Source organism: Castor canadensis, chromosome 18 (assembly GCF_047511655.1).
Source record: "Castor canadensis chromosome 18, mCasCan1.hap1v2, whole genome shotgun sequence".
Taxonomy (NCBI): Eukaryota; Metazoa; Chordata; class Mammalia; order Rodentia; family Castoridae; genus Castor; species Castor canadensis.
This window is the reverse complement of record NC_133403.1, coordinates 23,525,078-23,547,196: the sequence shown is the minus strand read 5'-3', so window position 1 is coordinate 23,547,196 and position 22,119 is coordinate 23,525,078.

Below are 22,119 nucleotides of genomic sequence, written 5' to 3'. Positions count from 1 at the left end.
TTCTCATTTTCTTGCAAATAGGCCAGTTCAAGGAAGTTGATGAATCATGTGTGTATCTCGAAAGAACAAAATCTGTGTTAGATGCAAAGAATCTACCAGTCTGTTTCCTTGTGAGACTGGAGTTACATTTTGAAAGGAATACGTCCTGCAAATCATTGTTTTCAAAGTGGAGAAACGATCATTTTGCTCCAAACAGGCCTATTCCCCTAAGGAGATGTAACACATGGACCTCTGAAAAGGAAACCGTCTGTGATGGAAGCATTTGCATTTAGCACGTTGTATCCCTTTGAGACTTGACTTATTTTTGAAAGGAATACTTACTGCCACCTAGGCGTTTCAAGGTGGAGAGAGCAGGTGCTTACACGAAATAGACCTATTTGGGTGAATTGAAGATTCACATGCATGTATGCAAAGAAATCCATCAATGTTAGAAACTGCCACATCTAGCACAGTGCTTCCCTATGAGAATTCATTTAGTTTTTGAAAGCAATGCACCCTGCAAATGTCCATATTCAAAGTAGTCGGCTCACCTCATTTCAAATAGGCCTAGTCAGCTAAGTTGAAGAAACACATGTATCTGTCAAAGGAAAACCATCCATGTTAGAGGCACATGTTTTCCTGTGAGAACTGTGTTAGTTTTTGAAAGGAATTTTTCAAGAATCTTAGGTGTTTGCAGGGGGAGATAGGCTGCGTTTGGTCCACTAGGGCTATTCAGCTGAGTAGAGGAAGTCCATGGTTTTCCATGTCAAAGGAAAACCATCCATGTTAGAGGCACATGTTTTTCTCTGAGAACTGTGTTACTTTTTCAAAGGAATTCCTCAAGAATCTTAGGTGTTTGCAGGGGGAGATAGGCTGCGTTTGGTCCATTAGGGCTATTCTCTAAAAGAAAAGTATGCATGGTAGAAACTCTAGCATCTAGCACAATGTTTCCCTTTGAGAGTTGAATTGGAGCTTGAGAAGAGTAATTCCTGCAATTCACAGTTTTCAAGGTCAAAAAGGCTCATTTTATTCCAAATAGCCCTACTTGGCTAAGTTGAAGAAACACAGGTATTTCTCAAAGGAAAACCATCCATGTTTGAAGCAGGAGCACCGAGCACATTCTTTTCCTGTGAGAAGTGCGTTAGTTTAGGAAAAGAATACTTCTTGCAACCATGGTCTTTTAAGGTGGACATAGCCTCAGTTTCCTCCAAATAGGCCTATTCACCTGAGTTGAAGAACCTTATGTATCTCTCCAAAGAAAACCAGCTATGAAAGTGGCTGCCGCCTCGAGCACATTGTTATCCCGTGACACTCAGAACGTTTTTGAAAGGAATACTTCCTGCGAACCAAAGTTTTCCAGATGGAAAAGGCTCATTTGGCTGCAGATCCACCAATTCATCTTACTTCAAGAAACACATGTATCTCTCGAAGGAAATCCATCTCTCTAGAAGCAGAAGCTAGCAGCACATTGTTTCTCTGTGATAACTGAGTTAACTTTGGAATGAAATACTTCGTGAAAATTAGGTGATTCAAGGTGGAGATGGGCACTTTTTGCTCCAAATAAGCCTATTCAAGTGAGGGGAAGAAACGCATTTAACTCTCCAAAGAAAACCAAATGTGGTAGAAAGGTAGCATCTAGCACATTGTATTCCTCTGAGAATTGAGTTACTTGTGAAAGGAAGATTTCCAGTAAAAATTGTTTTCAAGGTGGAAAAGCACTCATTTGGTTGCAAATAGGCCTATTCAGCTAAGTTGAAGGAACCCATGTATCCCTCAAATGGAAAATACCTGTGTTAGCAGCAGGAGCATCTAGCACCTTTTTTACATGTGAGACTTGTGTTATGTTTTGAAAGGAAAATGTTCTGCAAAGGAAAGTTTTCAAAGGGGAGAAAGTCTCCTGCTGCTTCAAATAGGCCTATTCAGGGGAGGTGATGAAACACATGTGTCTCTCGAGGAAATCCTTCATTGTTCAATGCAGTAGCATCTAGCACATTCTTTTCCTGAGAGAATTGAGCTAGTTTTGAGAGAAAAACTTCCTTCAACTTCGGTGTTTCAAGGTGTAGATAGATGCCATTGGCTCCAACTAGGCATTTTCCATTGAGTTGAAGGAAGACATCTGTCTCTTCAAATAAAAATATCTGTTTAACAAGATGCAGCATCTAGCACCTTTTTTCCCTACGAGAATTGAATATGGTTTAGAAAGGAATAATTCCTGCGAATCAGTATTTTCTAGGTGGAGAAAGACTCATTTTGTTCCAAAGAGGCCTATGCAGCTAACTTGAAGAATCACATGTATCTCTTGAAAGTCAATCATCTGTGTTAGAACCAGGAGGTTTTACCACATTGTTTCCCTGTAGAATTAGCTTAGTTTGCCAAAGGAATACTTCCTGGAACCAAGGTGGGTGAAGGTGGAGTTAGACTCTGTTTGCTCCTTTCAAGTATATTCAGCTGAGTTGAAGAAACCCATGTATCTCTGCAAAGAAAACCATGTATGTTAGAAGCCGGAGCATCTCAAACATTGTATTCCAGGGAGAACTGTGTCAGTTTTGGAAAGGAATGCTTCCTGCAACTTTGGTGTGTCAAAGTGGAGATAGGCTGTGTTTGCTCCAAATAGGCCTATTCAGCTGAGTTGAAGTAACACATGTTCCTCCCCAAAGAAAACCATGGATGCTAGAAACTGCAGCATTTAGCACCTTGTTCTTGTGAGAATTGATTCGTTTTGGAAAGTATCATTTCCTGCCACGTAGGTGTTTCAAGGTGCAGATAGACTCTGTTTGCACTAAGTAGGCCTATTTAGGTGAGTTGAAGAAACACAGGTATAGCTAAAAGACAATCACCTATATTGGAAGCCGCAGCTTGTAGCACATTGTTGGCCTTTGAGAATTGAGTTAGTTTTTGAAAGGAATACATCCTGCTAATCATAGTTTTCAAGCTGGACATAGGCTCATTGTGTTCCTAGTCAACTCAGTTGATGAAACACATGCATTCCTAGAAAGAAAACCATCTAGATAGAAGCAGGAGTTGCAACCACATTGTTTTCCTGTGAGACTTCCCAAAGGTTTTGGAAGGATAACTCCTGCAATTGATACTTTTCAAGGTGGAGAAATTCTCATTTTCTTGCAAATAGGCCAGTTCAAGGAAGTTGATGAATCATGTGTGTATCTCAAAAGAACAAAATCTGTGTTAGATGCAAAGAATCTACCACTCTGTTTCCTTGTGAGACTGGAGTTACATTTTGAAAGGAATACGTCCTGCAAATCATTGTTTTCAAAGTGGAGAAAGGATCATTTTGCTCCAAACAGGCCTATTCCCCTAAGGAGATGTAACACATGGACCTCTGAAAAGGAAACCGTCTGTGATGGAAGCATTTGCATTTAGCACGTTGTATCCCTTTGAGACTTGACTTATTTTTGAAAGGAATACTTACTGCCACCTAGGCGTTTCAAGGTGGAGAGAGCAGGTGCTTACACGAAATAGACCTATTTGGGTGAATTGAAGATTCACATGCATGTATGCAAAGAAATCCATCAATGTTAGAAACTGCCACATCTAGCACAGTGCTTCCCTATGAGAATTCATTTAGTTTTTGAAAGCAATGCACCCTGCAAATGTCCATATTCAAAGTAGTCGGCTCACCTCATTTCAAATAGGCCTAGTCAGCTAAGTTGAAGAAACACATGTATCTGTCAAAGGAAAACCATCCATGTTAGAGGCACATGTTTTCCTGTGAGAACTGTGTTAGTTTTTGAAAGGAATTTTTCAAGAATCTTAGGTGTTTGCAGGGGGAGATAGGCTGCGTTTGGTCCACTAGGGCTATTCAGCTGAGTAGAGGAAGTCCATGGTTTTCCATGTCAAAGGAAAACCATCCATGTTAGAGGCACATGTTTTTCTCTGAGAACTGTGTTACTTTTTCAAAGGAATTCCTCAAGAATCTTAGGTGTTTGCAGGGGGAGATAGGCTGCGTTTGGTCCATTAGGGCTATTCTCTAAAAGAAAAGTATGCATGGTAGAAACTCTAGCATCTAGCACAATGTTTCCCTTTGAGAGTTGAATTGGAGCTTGAGAAGAGTAATTCCTGCAATTCACAGTTTTCAAGGTCAAAAAGGCTCATTTTATTCCAAATAGCCCTACTTGGCTAAGTTGAAGAAACACAGGTATTTCTCAAAGGAAAACCATCCATGTTTGAAGCAGGAGCACCGAGCACATTCTTTTCCTGTGAGAAGTGCGTTAGTTTAGGAAAAGAATACTTCTTGCAACCATGGTCTTTTAAGGTGGACATAGCCTCAGTTTCCTCCAAATAGGCCTATTCACCTGAGTTGAAGAACCTTATGTATCTCTCCAAAGAAAACCAGCTATGAATGTGGCTGCCGCCTCGAGCACATTGTTATCCCGTGACACTCAGAACGTTTTTGAAAGGAATACTTCCTGCGAACCAAAGTTTTCCAGATGGAAAAGGCTCATTTGGCTGCAGATCCACCAATTCATCTTACTTCAAGAAACACATGTATCTCTCGAAGGAAATCCATCTCTCTAGAAGCAGAAGCTAGCAGCACATTGTTTCTCTGTGATAACTGAGTTAACTTTGGAATGAAATACTTCGTGAAAATTAGGTGATTCAAGGTGGAGATGGGCACTTTTTGCTCCAAATAAGCCTATTCAAGTGAGGGGAAGAAACGCATTTAACTCTCCAAAGAAAACCAAATGTGGTAGAAAGGTAGCATCTAGCACATTGTATTCCTCTGAGAATTGAGTTACTTGTGAAAGGAAGATTTCCAGTAAAAATTGTTTTCAAGGTGGAAAAGCACTCATTTGGTTGCAAATAGGCCTATTCAGCTAAGTTGAAGGAACCCATGTATCCCTCAAATGGAAAATACCTGTGTTAGCAGCAGGAGCATCTAGCACCTTTTTTACATGTGAGACTTGTGTTATGTTTTGAAAGGAAAATGTTCTGCAAAGGAAAGTTTTCAAAGGGGAGAAAGTCTCCTGCTGCTTCAAATAGGCCTATTCAGGGGAGGTGATGAAACACATGTGTCTCTCGAGGAAATCCTTCATTGTTCAATGCAGTAGCATCTAGCACATTCTTTTCCTGAGAGAATTGAGCTAGTTTTGAGAGAAAAACTTCCTTCAACTTCGGTGTTTCAAGGTGTAGATAGATGCCATTGGCTCCAACTAGGCATTTTCCATTGAGTTGAAGGAAGACATCTGTCTCTTCAAATAAAAATATCTGTTTAACAAGATGCAGCATCTAGCACCTTTTTTCCCTACGAGAATTGAATATGGTTTAGAAAGGAATAATTCCTGCGAATCAGTATTTTCTAGGTGGAGAAAGACTCATTTTGTTCCAAAGAGGCCTATGCAGCTAACTTGAAGAATCACATGTATCTCTTGAAAGTCAATCATCTGTGTTAGAACCAGGAGGTTTTACCACATTGTTTCCCTGTAGAATTAGCTTAGTTTGCCAAAGGAATACTTCCTGGAACTAAGGTGGGTGAAGGTGGAGTTAGACTCTGTTTGCTCCTTTCAAGTATATTCAGCTGAGTTGAAGAAACCCATGTATCTCTGCAAAGAAAACCATGTATGTTAGAAGCCGGAGCATCTCACACATTGTATTCCAGGGAGAACTGTGTCAGTTTTGGAAAGGAATGCTTCCTGCAACTTTGGTGTGTCAAAGTGGAGATAGGCTGTGTTTGCTCCAAATAGGCCTATTCAGCTGAGTTGAAGTAACACATGTTCCTCCCCAAAGAAAACCATGGATGCTAGAAACTGCAGCATTTAGCACCTTGTTCTTGTGAGAATTGATTCGTTTTGGAAAGTATCATTTCCTGCCACGTAGGTGTTTCAAGGTGCAGATAGACTCTGTTTGCACTAAGTAGGCCTATTTAGGTGAGTTGAAGAAACACAGGTATAGCTAAAAAGACAATCACCTATATTGGAAGCTGCAGCTTGTAGCACATTGTTGGCCTTTGAGAATTGAGTTAGTTTTTGAAAGGAATACATCCTGCTAATCATAGTTTTCAAGCTGGACATAGGCTCATTGTGTTCCTAGTCAACTCAGTTGATGAAACACATGCATTCCTAGAAAGAAAACCATCTAGATAGAAGCAGGAGTTGCAACCACATTGTTTTCCTGTGAGACTTCCCAAAGGTTTTGGAAGGATAACTCCTGCAATTGATACTTTTCAAGGTGGAGAAATTCTCATTTTCTTGCAAATAGGCCAGTTCAAGGAAGTTGATGAATCATGTGTGTATCTCGAAAGAACAAAATCTGTGTTAGATGCAAAGAATCTACCACTCTGTTTCCTTGTGAGACTGGAGTTACATTTTGACAGGAATACGTCCTGCAAATCATAGTTTTCAAAGTGGAGAAAGGATCATTTTGCTCCAAACAGGCCTATTCCCCTAAGGAGATGTAACACATGGACCTCTCAAAAGGAAACCGTCTGTGAAGGAAGCATTTGCATTTAGCACGTTGTTTCCCTTTGAGACTGGAGTTATTTTTGAAAGGAATACTTACTGCCACCTAGGCGTTTCAAGGTGGAGAGAGCATGTGCTTACTCGAAATAGACCTATTTGGGTGAATTGAAGATTCACATGCATGTATGCAAAGAATTCCATCAATGTTAGAAACTGCCACATCTAGCACAGTGCTTCCCTATGAGAATTCATTTAGTTTTTGAAAGCAATGCACCCTGCAAATGTCAATATTCAAAGTAGGAGGCTCACCTCATTTCAAATAGGCCTAGGCAGCTAAGTTGAAGAAACACATGTATCTGTCAAAGGAAAACCATCCATGTTAGAGCCACATGTTTTCCTGTGAGAACTGTGTTAGTTTTTGAAAGGAATTCTTCAAGAGTCTTAGGTGTTTGCAGGGGGAGATAGGCTGCGTTTGGTCCATTAGGGCTATTCTCTAAAAGAAAAGTATGCATGGTAGAAGCTCTAGCATCTAGCACAATGTTTCCCTTTGAGAGTTGAATTGGAGCTTGAGAAGAGTAATTCCTGCAATTCACAGTTTTCAAGGTCAAAAAGGCTCATTTTATTCCAAATAGCCCTACTTGACTAAGTTGAAGAAACACAGGTATTTCTCAAAGGAAAACCATCCATGTTTGAAGCAGGAGCACCGAGCACATTCTTTTCCTGTGAGAAGTGCGTTAGTTTAGGAAAAGAATACTTCTTGCAACCATGGTCTTTTAAGGTGGACATAGCCTCAGTTTCCTCCAAATAGGCCTATTCACCTGAGTTGAAGAACCATATGTATCTCTCCAAAGAAAACCAGCTATGAAAGTGGCTGCCGCCTCGAGCACATTGTTATCCCGTGACACTCAGAAAGTTTTTGAAAGGAGTACTTCCTGCGAACCAAAGTTTTCCAGATGGAAAAGGCTCATTTGGCTGCAGATCCACCAATTCATCTTACTTCAAGAAACTCATGTATCTCTCGAAGGAAATCCATCTCTGTAGAAGCAGAAGCTAGCAGCACATTGTTTCTCTGTGATAACTGAGTTAACTTTGGAAAGAAATACTTCGTGAAAATTAGGTGATTCAAGTTGGAGATGGGCACTTTTTGCTCCAAATAAGCCTATTCAAGTGAGGGGAAGAAACGCATGTAACTCTCCAAAGAAAACCAAATGTGGTAGAAAGGTAGCATCTAGCACAGTGTATTCCTCTGAGAATTGAGTTACTTGTGAAAGGAAGATTTCCAGTAAAAATTGTTTTCGAGGTGGAAAAGCACTCATTTGGTTGCAAATAGGCCTATTCAGCTAAGTTGAAGGAAACCATGTATCCCTCAAATGAAAAACACCTGTGTTAGCAGCAGGAGCATCTAGCACCTTTTTTACATGTGAGACTTGTGTTATGTTTTGAAAGGAAAATGTCCTGCAAAGGAAAGTTTTCAAAGGGGAGAAAGTCTCCTGGTGCTTCAAATAGGCCTATTCAGGGGAGGTGATGAAACACATGTGTCTCTCGAGGAAATCCTTCATTGTTCAATGCAGGATCATCTAGCACATTCTTTTCCTGAGAGAATTGAGCTAGTTTTGAGAGAAAAACTTCCTGCAACTTCGGTGTTTCAAGGTGCAGATAGATGCCGTTGGCTCCAACTAGGCATTTTCCATTGAGTTGAAGGAAGACATCAGTCTCTTCAAATAAAAATATCTTTAACAAGATGCAGCATCTAGCACCTTTTTTACCTACGAGAATTGAATATGGTTTAGAAAGGAATAATTCCTGTGAATCAGTATTTTCTAGGTGGAGAAAGACTCATTTTGTTCCAAAGAGGCCTATGCAGCTAACTTGAAGAATCACATGTATCTCTTGAAAGTCAATCATCTGTGTTAGAACCAGGAGGTTTTACCACATTGTTTCCCTGTAGAATTAGGTTAGTTTGCCAAAGGAATACTTCCTGGAACTAAGGTGGGTGAAGGTGGAGATAGACTCTGTTTCTCCTTTCAAGTATATTCAGCTGAGTTGAAGAAACCCATGTATCTCTGCAAAGAAAACCATGTATGTTAGAAGCCGGAGCATCTAACACATTGTATTCCAGGGAGAACTGTGTCAGTTTTGGAAAGGAATGCTTCCTGCAACTTTGGTGTGTCCAAGTGGAGATAGGCTGTGTTTGCTCCAAATAGGCCTATTCAGGTGAGTTGAAGTAACACATGGTCCTCCCCAAAGAAAACCATGGATGCTAGAAACTGCAGCATTTAGCACCTTGTTCTTTTGAGAATTGATTCATTTTGGAAAGGATTATTTCCTGCCACGTAGGTGTTTCAAGGTGCAGATAGACTCTGTTTGCACTAAGTAGGCCTATTTAGGTGAGTTGAAGAAACACAGGTATAGCTAAAAAGACAATCACCTATATTGGAAGCCGCAGCTTGTAGCACATTGTTGGCCTTGGAGAATTGAGTTAGTTTTTGAAAGGAATACATCCTGCTAATCATAGTTTTCAAGCTGGACATAGGCTCATTGTGTTCCTAGTCAACTCAGTTGATGAAACACATGCATTCCTAGAAAGAAAACCATCTAGATAGAAGCAGGAGTTGCAACCACATTGTTTTCCTGTGAGACTTCCCAAAGGTTTTGGAAGGATAACTCCTGCAATTGATACTTTTCAAGGTGGAGAAATTCTCATTTTCTTGCAAATAGGCCAGTTCAAGGAAGTTGATGAATCATGTGCGTATCTCGAAAGAACAAAATCTGTGTTAGATGCAAAGAATCTACCACTCTGTTTCCTTGACTGGAGTTACATTTTGAAAGGAATACGTCCTGCGAATCATAGTTTTCAAAGTGGAGAAAGGATCATTTTGCTCCAAACAGGCCTATTCCCCTAAGGAGATGTAACACATGGACCTCTCAAAAGGAAACCGTCTGTGATGGAAGCATTTGCATTTAGCACGTTGTTTCCCTTTGAGACTTGAGTTATTTTTGAAAGGAATACTTACTGCCACCTAGGCGTTTCAAGGGGGAGAGAGCATGTGCTTACTCGAAATAGACCTATTTGGGTGAATTGAAGATTCACATGCATGTATGCAAAGAATTCCATCAATATTAGAAACTTCCACATCTAGCACAGTGCTTCCCTATGAGAATTCATTTAGTTTTTGAAAGCAATGCACCCGGCAAATGTCAATATTCAAAGGAGGAGGCTCACCTCATTTCAAATAGGCCTAGTCAGCTAAGTTCAAGAAACACATGTATCTGTCAAAAGAAAACCATCCATGTTAGAGGCACATGTTTTCCTGTGAGAACTGTGTTAGTTTTGAAAGGAATTCTTCAAGAATCTTAGGTGTTTGCAGGGGGAGATAGGCTGCGTTTGGTCCATTAGGGCTATACTCTAAAAGAAAAGTATGCATGGTAGAAGCTCTAGCATCTAGCACAATGTTTCCCTTTGAGAGTTGAATTGGAGCTTGAGAAGAGTAATTCCTGCAATTCACAGTTTTCAAGGTCAAAAAGGCTCATTTTATTCCAAATAGCCCTACTTGGCTAAATTGAAGAAACACAGGTATTTCTCAAAGGAAAACCATCCATGTTTGAAGCAGGAGCACCGAGCACATTCTTTTCCTGTGAGAAGTGCGTTAGTTTAGGAAAAGAATACTTCTTGCAACCATGGTCTTTTAAGGTGGACATAGCCTCAGTTTCCTCCAAATAGGCCTATTCACCTGAGTTGAAGAACCATATGTATCTCTCCAAAGAAAACCAGCTATGAAAGGGGCTGCCGCCTCGAGCACATTGTTATCCCGTGACACTGAGAAAGTTTTTGAAAGGAGTACTTCCTACGAACCAAAGTTTTCCAGATGGAAAAGGCTCATTTGGCTGCAGATTCACCAATTCATCTTACTTCAAGAAACACATGTATCTCTCGAAGGAAATCCATCTCTGTAGAAGCAGAAGCTAGCAGCACATTGTTTCTCTGTGATAACTGAGTTAACTTTGGAAAGAAATACTTCGTGAAAATTAGGTGATTCAAGGTGGAGATGGGCACTTTTTGCTCCGAATAAGCCTATTCAAGTGAGGGGAAGAAACGCATGTAACTCTCCAAAGAAAACCAAATGTGGTAGAAAGGTAGCATCTAGCACATTGTATTCCTCTGAGAATTGAGTTACTTGTGAAAGGAAGATTTCCAGTAAAAATTGTTTTCCAGGTGGAAAAGCACTCATTTGGTTGCAAATAGGCCTATTCAGCTAAGTTGAAGGAACCCATGTATCCCTCAAATGAAAAACACCTGTGTTAGCAGCAGGAGCATCTAGCACCTTTTTTACATGTGAGACTTGTGTTATGTTTTGAAAGGAAAATGTCCTGCAAAGGAAAGTTTTCAAAGGGGAGAAAGTCTCCTGGTGCTTCAAATAGGCCTATTCAGGGGAGGTGATGAAACACATGTGTCTCTCGAGGAAATGCTTCATTGTTCAATGCAGGAGCATCTAGCACATTCTTTTCCTGAGAGAATTGAGCTAGTTTTGAGAGAAAAACTTCCTGCAACTTCGGTGTTTCAAGGTGCAGATAGATGCCGTTGGCTCCAACTAGGCATTTTCCATTGAGTTGAAGGAAGACATCTGTCTCTTCAAATACAAATATCTGTTTAACAAGATGCAGCATCTAGCACCTTTTTTCCCTACGAGAATTGAATATGGTTTAGAAAGGAATAATTCCTGCGAATCAGTATTTTCTAGGTGGAGAAAGACTCATTTTGTTCCAAAGAGGCCTATGCAGCTAACTTGAAGAATCACATGTATCTCTTGAAAGTCAATCATCTGTGTTAGAACCAGGAGGTTTTACCACATTGTTTCCCTGTAGAATTAGGTTAGTTTGCCAAAGGAATACTTCCTGGAACTAAGGTGGGTGAAGGTGGAGATAGACTCTGTTTGCTCCTTTCAAGTATATTCAGCTGAGTTGAAGAAACCCATGTATCTCTGCAAAGAAAACCATGTATGTTAGAAGCCGGAGCATCTAACACATTGTATTCCAGGGAGAACTGTGTCAGTTTTGGAAAGGAATGCTTCCTGCAACTTTGGTGTGTCCAAGTGGAGATAGGCTGTGTTTGCTCCAAATAGGCCTATTCAGGTGAGTTGAAGTAACACATGTTCCTCCCCAAAGAAAACCATGGATGCTAGAAACTGCAGCATTTAGCACCTTGTTCTTTTGAGAATTGATTCATTTTGGAAAGGATTATTTCCTGCCACGTAGGTGTTTCAAGGTGCAGATAGACTCTGTTTGCACTAAGTAGGCCTATTTAGGTGAGTTGAAGAAACACAGGTATAGCTAAAAAGACAATCACCTATATTGGAAGCCGCAGCTTGTAGCACATTGTTGGCCTTGGAGAATTGAGTTAGTTTTTGAAAGGAATACATCCTGCTAATCATAGTTTTCAAGCTGGACATAGGCTCATTGTGTTCCTAGTCAACTCAGTTGATGAAACACATGCATTCCTAGAAAGAAAACCATCTAGATAGAAGCAGGAGTTGCAACCACATTGTTTTCCTGTGAGACTTCCCAAAGGTTTTGGAAGGATAACTCCTGCAATTGATACTTTTCAAGGTGGAGAAATTCTCATTTTCTTGCAAATAGGCCAGTTCAAGGAAGTTGATGAATCATGTGTGTATCTCGAAAGAACAAAATCTGTGTTAAATGCAAAGAATCTACCACTCTGTTTCCTTGTGAGACTGGAGTTACATTTTGAAAGGAATACGTCCTGCCAATCATAGTTTTCAAAGTGGAGAAAGGATCATTTTGCTCCAAACAGGCCTATTCCCCTAAGGAGATGTAACACATGGACCTCTCAAAAGGAAACCGTCTGTGATGGAAGCATTTGCATTTAGCACGTTGTTTCCCTTTGAGACTTGAGTTATTTTTGAAAGGAATACTTACTGCCACCTAGGCGTTTCAAGGTGGAGAGAGCATGTGCTTACTCGAAATAGACCTATTTGGGTGAATTGAAGATTCACATGCATGTATGCAAAGAATTCCATCAATATTAGAAACTTCCACATCTAGCACAGTGCTTCCCTATGAGAATTCATTTAGTTTTTGAAAGCAATGCACCCTGCAAATGTCAATATTCAAAGGAGGAGGCTCACCTCATTTCAAATAATCCTAGTCAGATAAGTTGAAGAAACACATGTATCTGTCAAAAGAAAACCATCCATGTTAGAGGCACATGTTTTCCTGTGAGAACTGTGTTAGTTTTGAAAGGAATTCTTCAAGAATCTTAGGTGTTTGCAGGGGGAGATAGGCTGCGTTTGGTCCATTAGGGCTATACTCTAAAAGAAAAGTATGCATGGTAGAAGCTCTAGCATCTAGCACAATGTTTCCCTTTGAGAGTTGAATTTGAGCTTGAGAAGAGTAATTCCTGCAATTCACAGTTTTCAAGGTCAAAAAGGCTCATTTTATTCCAAATAGCCCTACTTGGCTAAATTGAAGAAACACAGGTATTTCTCAAAGGAAAACCATCCATGTTTGAAGAAGGAGCACCGAGCACATTCTTTTCCTGTGAGAAGTGCGTTAGTTTAGGAAAAGAATACTTCTTGCAACCATGGTCTTTTAAGGTGGACATAGCCTCAGTTTCCTCCAAATAGGCCTATTCACCTGAGTTGAAGAACCATATGTATCTCTCCAAAGAAAACCAGCTATGAAAGTGGCTGCCGCCTCGAGCACATTGTTATCCCGTGACACTCAGAAAGTTTTTGAAAGGAGTACTTCCTGCGAACCAAAGTTTTCCAGATGGAAAAGGCTCATTTGGCTGCAGATCCACCAATTCATCTTACTTCAAGAAACACATGTATCTCTCGAAGGAAATCCATCTCTCTAGAAGCAGAAGCTAGCAGCACATTGTTTCTCTGTGATAACTGAGTTAACTTTGGAAAGAAATACTTCGTGAAAATTAGGTGATTCAAGGTGGAGATGGGCACTTTTTGCTCCAAATAAGCCTATTCAAGTGAGGGGAAGAAACGCATGTAACTCTCCAAAGAAAACCAAATGTGGTAGAAAGGTAGCATCTAGCACATTGTATTCCTCTGAGAATTGAGTTACTTGTGAAAGGAAGATTTCCAGTAAAAATTGTTTTCCAGGTGGAAAAGCACTCATTTGGTTGCAAATAGGCCTATTCAGCTAAGTTGAAGGAACCCATGTATCCCTCAAATGAAAAACACCTGTGTTAGCAGCAGGAGCATCTAGCACCTTTTTTACATGTGAGACTTGTGTTATGTTTTGAAAGGAAAATGTCCTGCAAAGGAAAGTTTTCAAAGGGGAGAAAGTCTCCTGGTGCTTCAAATAGGCCTATTCAGGGGAGGTGATGAAACACATGTGTCTCTCGAGGAAATCCTTCATTGTTCAATGCAGGAGCATCTAGCACATTCTTTTCCTGAGAGAATTGAGCTAGTTTTGAGAGAAAAACTTCCTGCAACTTCGGTGTTTCAAGGTGCAGAAAGATGCCGTTGGCTCCAACTAGGCATTTTCCATTGAGTTGAAGGAAGACATCTGTCTCTTCAAATAAAAATATCTGTTTAACAAGATGCAGCATCTAGCACCTTTTTTCCCTACGAGAATTGAATATGGTTTAGAAAGGAATAATTCCTGCGAATCAGTATTTTCTAGGTGGGGAAAGACTCATTTTGTTCCAAAGAGGCCTATGCAGCTAACTTGAAGAATCACATGTATCTCTTGAAAGTCAATCATCTGTGTTAGAACCAGGAGGTTTTACCACATTGTTTCCCTGTAGAATTAGATTAGTTTGCCAAAGGAATACTTCCTGGAACTAAGGTGGGTGAAGGTGGAGATAGACTCTGTTTGCTCCTTTCAAGTATATTCAGCTGAGTTGAAGAAACCCATGTATCTCTGCAAAGAAAACCATGTATGTTAGAAGCCGGAGCATCTAACACATTGTATTCCAGGGAGAACTGTGTCAGTTTTGGAAAGGAATGCTTCCTGCAACTTTGGTGTGTCAAAGTGGAGATAGGCTGTGTTTGCTCCAAATAGGCCTATTCAGCTGAGTTGAAGTAACACATGTTCTTCCCCAAAGAAAACCATGGATGCTAGAAACTGCAGCATTTAGCACCTTGTTCTTTTGAGAATTGATTCATTTTGGAAAGGATTATTTCCTGCCACGTAGGTGTTTCAAGGTGCAGATAGACTCTGTTTGCACTAAGTAGGCCTATTTAGGTGAGTTGAAGAAACACAGGTATAGCTAAAAAGACAATCACCTATATTGGAAGCCGCAGCTTGTAGCACATTGTTGGCCTTTGAGAATTGAGTTAGTTTTTGAAAGGAATACATCCTGCTAATCATAGTTTTCAAGCTGGACATAGGCTCATTGTGTTCCTAGTCAACTCAGTTGATGAAACACATGCATTCCTAGAAAGAAAACCATCTAGATAGAAGCAGGAGTTGCAACCACAATGTTTTCCTGTGAGACTTCCCAAAGGTTTTGGAAGGATAACTCCTGCAATTGATACTTTTCATGCTGGAGAAATTCTCATTTTCTTGCAAATAGGCCAGTTCAAGGAAGTTGATGAATCATGTGTGTATCTCGAAAGAACAAAATCTGTGTTAGATGCAAAGAATCTACCACTCTGTTTCCTTGTGAGACTGGAGTTACATTTTGAAAGGAATACGTCCTGCAAATCATAGTTTTGAAAGTGGAGAAAGGATCATTTTGCTCCAAACAGGCCTATTCCCCTAAGGAGATGTAACACATGGATCTCTCAAAAGGAAACCGTCTGTGATGGAAGCATTTGCATTTAGCACGTTGTTTCCCTTTGAGACTTGAGTTATTTTTGAAAGGAATACTTACTGCCACCTCGGCGTTTCAAGGTGGAGAGAGCATGTGCTTACTCGAAATAGACCTATTTGGGTGAATTGAAGATTCACATGCATGTATGCAAAGAATTCCATCAATGTTAGAAATTTCCACATCTAGCACAGTGCTTCCCTATGAGAATTCATTTAGTTTTTGAAAGCAATGCACCCTGCAAATGTCAATATTCAAAGTAGGAGGCTCACCTCATTTCAAATAGGCCTAGGCAGCTAAGTTGAAGAAACACATGTATCTGTCAAAGGAAAACCATCCATGTTAGAGCCACATGTTTTCCTGTGACAACTGTGTTAGTTTTTGAAAGGAATTCTTCAAGAATCTTAGGTGTTTGCAGGGGGAGATAGGCTGCGTTTGGTCCATTAGGGCTATTCTCTAAAAGAAAAGTATGCATGGTAGAAGCTCTAGCATCTAGCACAATGTTTCCCTTTGAGAGTTGAATTGGAGCTTGAGAAGAGTAATTCCTGCAATTCACAGTTTTCAAGGTCAAAAAGGCTCATTTTATTCCAAATAGCCCTACTTGTCTAAGTTGAAGAAACACAGGTATTTCTCAAAGGAAAACCATCCATGTTTGAAGCAGGAGCACCGAGCACATTGTTTTCCTGTGAGAAGTGCGTTAGTTTAGGAAAAGAATACTTCTTGCAACCATTGTCTTTTAAGGTGGACATAGCCTCAGTTTCCTCCAAATAGGCCTATTCACCTGAGTTGAAGAACCATATGTATCTCTCCAAAGAAAACCAGCTATGAAAGTGGCTGCCGCCTCGAGCACATTGTTATCCCGTGACACTCAGAAAGTTTTTGAAAGGAGTACTTCCTGCGAACCAAAGTTTTCCTGATGGAAAAGGCTCATTTGGCTGCAGATCCACCAATTCATCTTGCTTCAAGAAACACATGTATCTCTCGAAGGAAATCCATCTCTGTAGAAGCAGAAGCTAGCAGCACATTGTTTCTCTGTGATAACTGAGTTAACTTTGGAAAGAAATACTTCGTGAAAATTAGGTGATTCAAGGTGGAGATGGGCACTTTTTGCTCCAAATAAGCCAATTCAAGTGAGGGGAAGAAACGCATGTAACTCTCCAAAGAAAACCAAATGTGGTAGAAAGGTAGCATCTAGCACATTGTATTCCTCTGAGAATTGAGTTACTTGTGAAAGGAAGATTTCCAGTAAAAATTGTTTTCGAAGTGGAAAAGCACTCATTTGGTTGCAAATAGGCCTATTCAGCTAAGTTGAAGGAACCCATGTATCCCTCAAATGAAAAACACCTGTGTTAGCAGCAGGAGCATCTAGCACCTTTTTTACATGTGAGACTTGTGTTATGTTTTGAAAGGAAAATGTCCTGCAAAGGAAAGTTTTCAAAGGGTAGAAAGTCTCCTGTGCTTCAAATAGGCCTATTCAGGGGAGGTGATGAAACACATGTGTCTCTCGAGGAAATCCTTCATTGTTCAATGCAGGAGCATCTAGCACATTCTTTTCCTGAGAGAATTGAGCTAGTTTTGAGAGAAAAACTTCCTGCAACTTCGGTGTTTCAAGGTGCAGAAAGATGCCATTGGCTCCAACTAGGCATTTTCCATTGAGTTGAAGGAAGACATCTGTCTCTTCAAATAAAAATATCTGTTTAACAAGATGCAGCATCTAGCACCTTTTTTCCCTACGAGAATTGAATATGGTTTAGAAAGGAATAATTCCTGCGAATCAGTATTTTCTAGGTGGGGAAAGACTCATTTTTTTCCAAAGAGGCCTATGCAGCTAACTTGAAGAATCACATGTATCTCTTGAAAGTCAATCATCTGTGTTAGAACCAGGAGGTTTTACCACATTGTTTCCCTGTAGAATTAGATTAGTTTGCCAAAGGAATACTTCCTGGAACTAAGGTGGATGAAGGTGGAGATAGACTCTGTTTGCTCCTTTCAAGTATATTCAGCTGAGTTGAAGAAACCCATGTATCTCTGCAAAGAAAACCATGTATGTTAGAAGCCGGAGCATCTAACACATTGTATTCCAGGGAGAACTGTGTCAGTTTTGGAAAGGAATGCTTCCTGCAACTTTGGTGTGTCAAAGTGGAGATAGGCTGTGTTTGCTCCAAATAGGCCTATTCAGCTGAGTTGAAGTAACACATGTTCCTCCCCAAAGAAAACCATGGATGCTAGAAACTGCAGCATTTAGCACCTTGTTCTTTTAAGAATTGATTCATTGTGGAAAGGATTATTTCCTGCCACGTAGGTGTTTCAAGGTGCAGATAGACTCTGTTTGCACTAAGTAGGCCTATTTAGGTGAGTTGAAGAAACACAGGTATAGCTAAAAAGACAATCACCTATATTGGAAGCCGCAGCTTGTAGCACATTGTTGGCCTTTGAGAATTGAGTTAGTTTTTGAAAGGAATACATCCTGCTAATCATAGTTTTCAAGCTGGACATAGGCTCATTGTGTTCCTAGTCAACTCAGTTGATGAAACACATGCATTCCTAGAAAGAAAACCATCTAGATAGAAGCAGGAGTTGCAACCACATTGTTTTCCTGTGAGACTTCCCAAAGGTTTTGGAAGGATAACTCCTGCAATTGATACTTTTCATGCTGGAGAAATTCTCATTTTCTTGCAAATAGGCCAGTTCAAGGAAGTTGATGAATCATGTGTGTATCTCGAAAGAACAAAATCTGTGTTAGATGCAAAGAATCTACCACTCTGTTTCCTTGTGAGACTGGAGTTACATTTTGAAAGGAATACGTCCTGCCAATCATAGTTTTCAAAGTGGAGAAAGGATCATTTTGCTCCAAACAGGCCTATTCCCCTAAGGAGATGTAACACATGGACCTCTCAAAAGGAAACCGTCTGTGATGGAAGCATTTGCATTTAGCACGTTGTTTCCCTTTGAGACTTGAGTTATTTTTGAAAGGAATACTTACTGCCACCTAGGCGTTTCAAGGTGGAGAGAGCATGTGCTTACTCGAAATAGACCTATTTGGGTGAATTGAAGATTCACATGCATGTATGCAAAGAATTCCATCAATGTTAGAAACTGCCACATCTAGCACAGTGCTTCCCTATGAGAATTCATTTAGTTTTTGAAAGCAATGCACCCTGCAAATGTCAATATTCAAAGTAGGAGGCTCACCTCATTTCAAATAGGCCTAGGGAGCTAAGTTGAAGAAACACATGTATCTGTCAAAGGAAAACCATCCATGTTAGAGCCACATGTTTTCCTGTGACAACTGTGTTAGTTTTTGAAAGGAATTCTTCAAGAATCTTAGGTGTTTGCAGGGGGAGATAGGCTGCGTTTGGTCCATTAGGGCTATTCTCTAAAAGAAAAGTATGCATGGTAGAAGCTCTAGCATCTAGCACAATGTTTCCCTTTGAGAGTTGAATTGGAGCTTGAGAAGAGTAATTCCTGCAATTCACAGTTTTCAAGGTCAAAAAGGCTCATTTTATTCCAAATAGCCCTACTTGTCTAAGTTGAAGAAACACAGGTATTTCTCAAAGGAAAACCATCCATGTTTGAAGCAGGAGCACCGAGCACATTGTTTTCCTGTGAGAAGTGCGTTAGTTTAGGAAAAGAATACTTCTTGCAACCATTGTCTTTTAAGGTGGACATAGCCTCAGTTTCCTCCAAATAGGCCTATTCACCTGAGTTGAAGAACCATATGTATCTCTCCAAAGAAAACCAGCTATGAAAGTGGCTGCCGCCTCGAGCACATTGTTATCCCGTGACACTCAGAAAGTTTTTGAAAGGAGTACTTCCTGCGAACCAAAGTTTTCCTGATGGAAAAGGCTCATTTGGCTGCAGATCCACCAATTCATCTTGCTTCAAGAAACACATGTATCTCTCGAAGGAAATCCATCTCTGTAGAAGCAGAAGCTAGCAGCACATTGTTTCTCTGTGATAACTGAGTTAACTTTGGAAAGAAATACTTCGTGAAAATTAGGTGATTCAAGGTGGAGATGGGCACTTTTTGCTCCAAATAAGCCAATTCAAGTGAGGGGAAGAAACGCATGTAACTCTCCAAAGAAAACCAAATGTGGTAGAAAGGTAGCATCTAGCACATTGTATTCCTCTGAGAATTGAGTTACTTGTGAAAGGAAGATTTCCAGTAAAAATTGTTTTCGAAGTGGAAAAGCACTCATTTGGTTGCAAATAGGCCTATTCAGCTAAGTTGAAGGAACCCATGTATCCCTCAAATGAAAAACACCTGTGTTAGCAGCAGGAGCATCTAGCACCTTTTTTACATGTGAGACTTGTGTTATGTTTTGAAAGGAAAATGTCCTGCAAAGGAAAGTTTTCAAAGGGGAGAAAGTCTCCTGGTGCTTCAAATAGGCCTATTCAGGGGAGGTGATGAAACACATGTGTCTCTCGAGGAAATCCTTCATTGTTCAATGCAGGAGCATCTAGCACATTCTTTTCCTGAGAGAATTGAGCTAGTTTTGAGAGAAAAACTTCCTGCAACTTCGGTGTTTCAAGGTGCAGAAAGATGCCGTTGGCTCCAACTAGGCATTTTCCATTGAGTTGAAGGAAGACATCTGTCTCTTCAAATAAAAATATCTGTTTAACAAGATGCAGCATCTAGCACCTTTTTTCCCTACGAGAATTGAATATGGTTTAGAAAGGAATAATTCCTGCGAATCAGTATTTTCTAGGTGGGGAAAGACTCATTTTTTTCCAAAGAGGCCTATGCAGCTAACTTGAAGAATCACATGTATCTCTTGAAAGTCAATCATCTGTGTTAGAACCAGGAGGTTTTACCACATTGTTTCCCTGTAGAATTAGATTAGTTTGCCAAAGGAATACTTCCTGGAACTAAGGTGGATGAAGGTGGAGATAGACTCTGTTTGCTCCTTTCAAGTATATTCAGCTGAGTTGAAGAAACCCATGTATCTCTGCAAAGAAAACCATGTATGTTAGAAGCCGGAGCATCTAACACATTGTATTCCAGGGAGAACTGTGTCAGTTTTGGAAAGGAATGCTTCCTGCAACTTTGGTGTGTCAAAGTGGAGATAGGCTGTGTTTGCTCCAAATAGGCCTATTCAGCTGAGTTGAAGTAACACATGTTCCTCCCCAAAGAAAACCATGGATGCTAGAAACTGCAGCATTTAGCACCTTGTTCTTTTGAGAATTGATTCATTTTGGAAAGGATTATTTCCTGCCACGTAGGTGTTTCAAGGTGCAGATAGACTCTGTTTGCACTAAGTAGGCCTATTTAGGTGAGTTGAAGAAACACAGGTATAGCTAAAAAGACAATCACCTATATTGGAAGCCGCAGCTTGTAGCACATTGTTGGCCTTTGAGAATTGAGTTAGTTTTTGAAAGGAATACATCCTGCTAATCATAGTTTTCAAGCTGGACATAGGCTCATTGTGTTCCTAGTCAACTCAGTTGATGAAACACATGCATTCCTAGAAAGAAAACCATCTAGATAGAAGCAGGAGTTGCAACCACATTGTTTTCCTGTGAGACTTCCCAAAGGTTTTGGAAGGATAACTCCTGCAATTGATACTTTTCATGCTGGAGAAATTCTCATTTTCTTGCAAATAGGCCAGTTCAAGGAAGTTGATGAATCATGTGTGTATCTCGAAAGAACAAAATCTGTGTTAGATGCAAAGAATCTACCACTCTGTTTCCTTGTGAGACTGGAGTTACATTTTGAAAGGAATACGTCCTGCCAATCATAGTTTTCAAAGTGGAGAAAGGATCATTTTGCTCCAAACAGGCCTATTCCCCTAAGGAGATGTAACACATGAACCTCTCAAAAGGAAACCGTCTGTGATGGAAGCATTTGCATTTAGCACGTTGTTTCCCTTTGAGACTTGAGTTATTTTTGAAAGGAATACTTACTGCCACCTAGGCGTTTCAAGGTGGAGAGAGCATGTGCTTACTCGAAATAGACCTATTTGGGTGAATTGAAGATTCACATGCATGTATGCAAAGAATTCCATCAATGTTAGAAACTGCCACATCTAGCACAGTGCTTCCCTATGAGAATTCATTTAGTTTTTGAAAGCAATGCACCCTGCAAATGTCAATATTCAAAGTAGGAGGCTCACCTCATTTCAAATAGGCCTAGGCAGCTAAGTTGAAGAAACACATGTATCTGTCAAAGGAAAACCATCCATGTTAGAGCCACATGTTTTCCTGTGAGAACTGTGTTAGTTTTTGAAAGGAATTCTTCAAGAGTCTTAGGTGTTTGCAGGGGGAGATAGGCTGCGTTTGGTCCATTAGGGCTATTCTCTAAAAGAAAAGTATGCATGGTAGAAGCTCTAGCATCTAGCACAATGTTTCCCTTTGAGAGTTGAATTGGAGCTTGAGAAGAGTAATTCCTGCAATTCACAGTTTTCAAGGTCAAAAAGGCTCATTTTATTCCAAATAGCCCTACTTGACTAAGTTGAAGAAACACAGGTATTTCTCAAAGGAAAACCATCCATGTTTGAAGCAGGAGCACCGAGCACATTCTTTTCCTGTGAGAAGTGCGTTAGTTTAGGAAAAGAATACTTCTTGCAACCATGGTCTTTTAAGGTGGACATAGCCTCAGTTTCCTCCAAATAGGCCTATTCACCTGAGTTGAAGAACCATATGTATCTCTCCAAAGAAAACCAGCTATGAAAGTGGCTGCCGCCTCGAGCACATTGTTATCCCGTGACACTCAGAAAGTTTTTGAAAGGAGTACTTCCTGCGAACCAAAGTTTTCCAGATGGAAAAGGCTCATTTGGCTGCAGATCCACCAATTCATCTTACTTCAAGAAACTCATGTATCTCTCGAAGGAAATCCATCTCTGTAGAAGCAGAAGCTAGCAGCACATTGTTTCTCTGTGATAACTGAGTTAACTTTGGAAAGAAATACTTCGTGAAAATTAGGTGATTCAAGTTGGA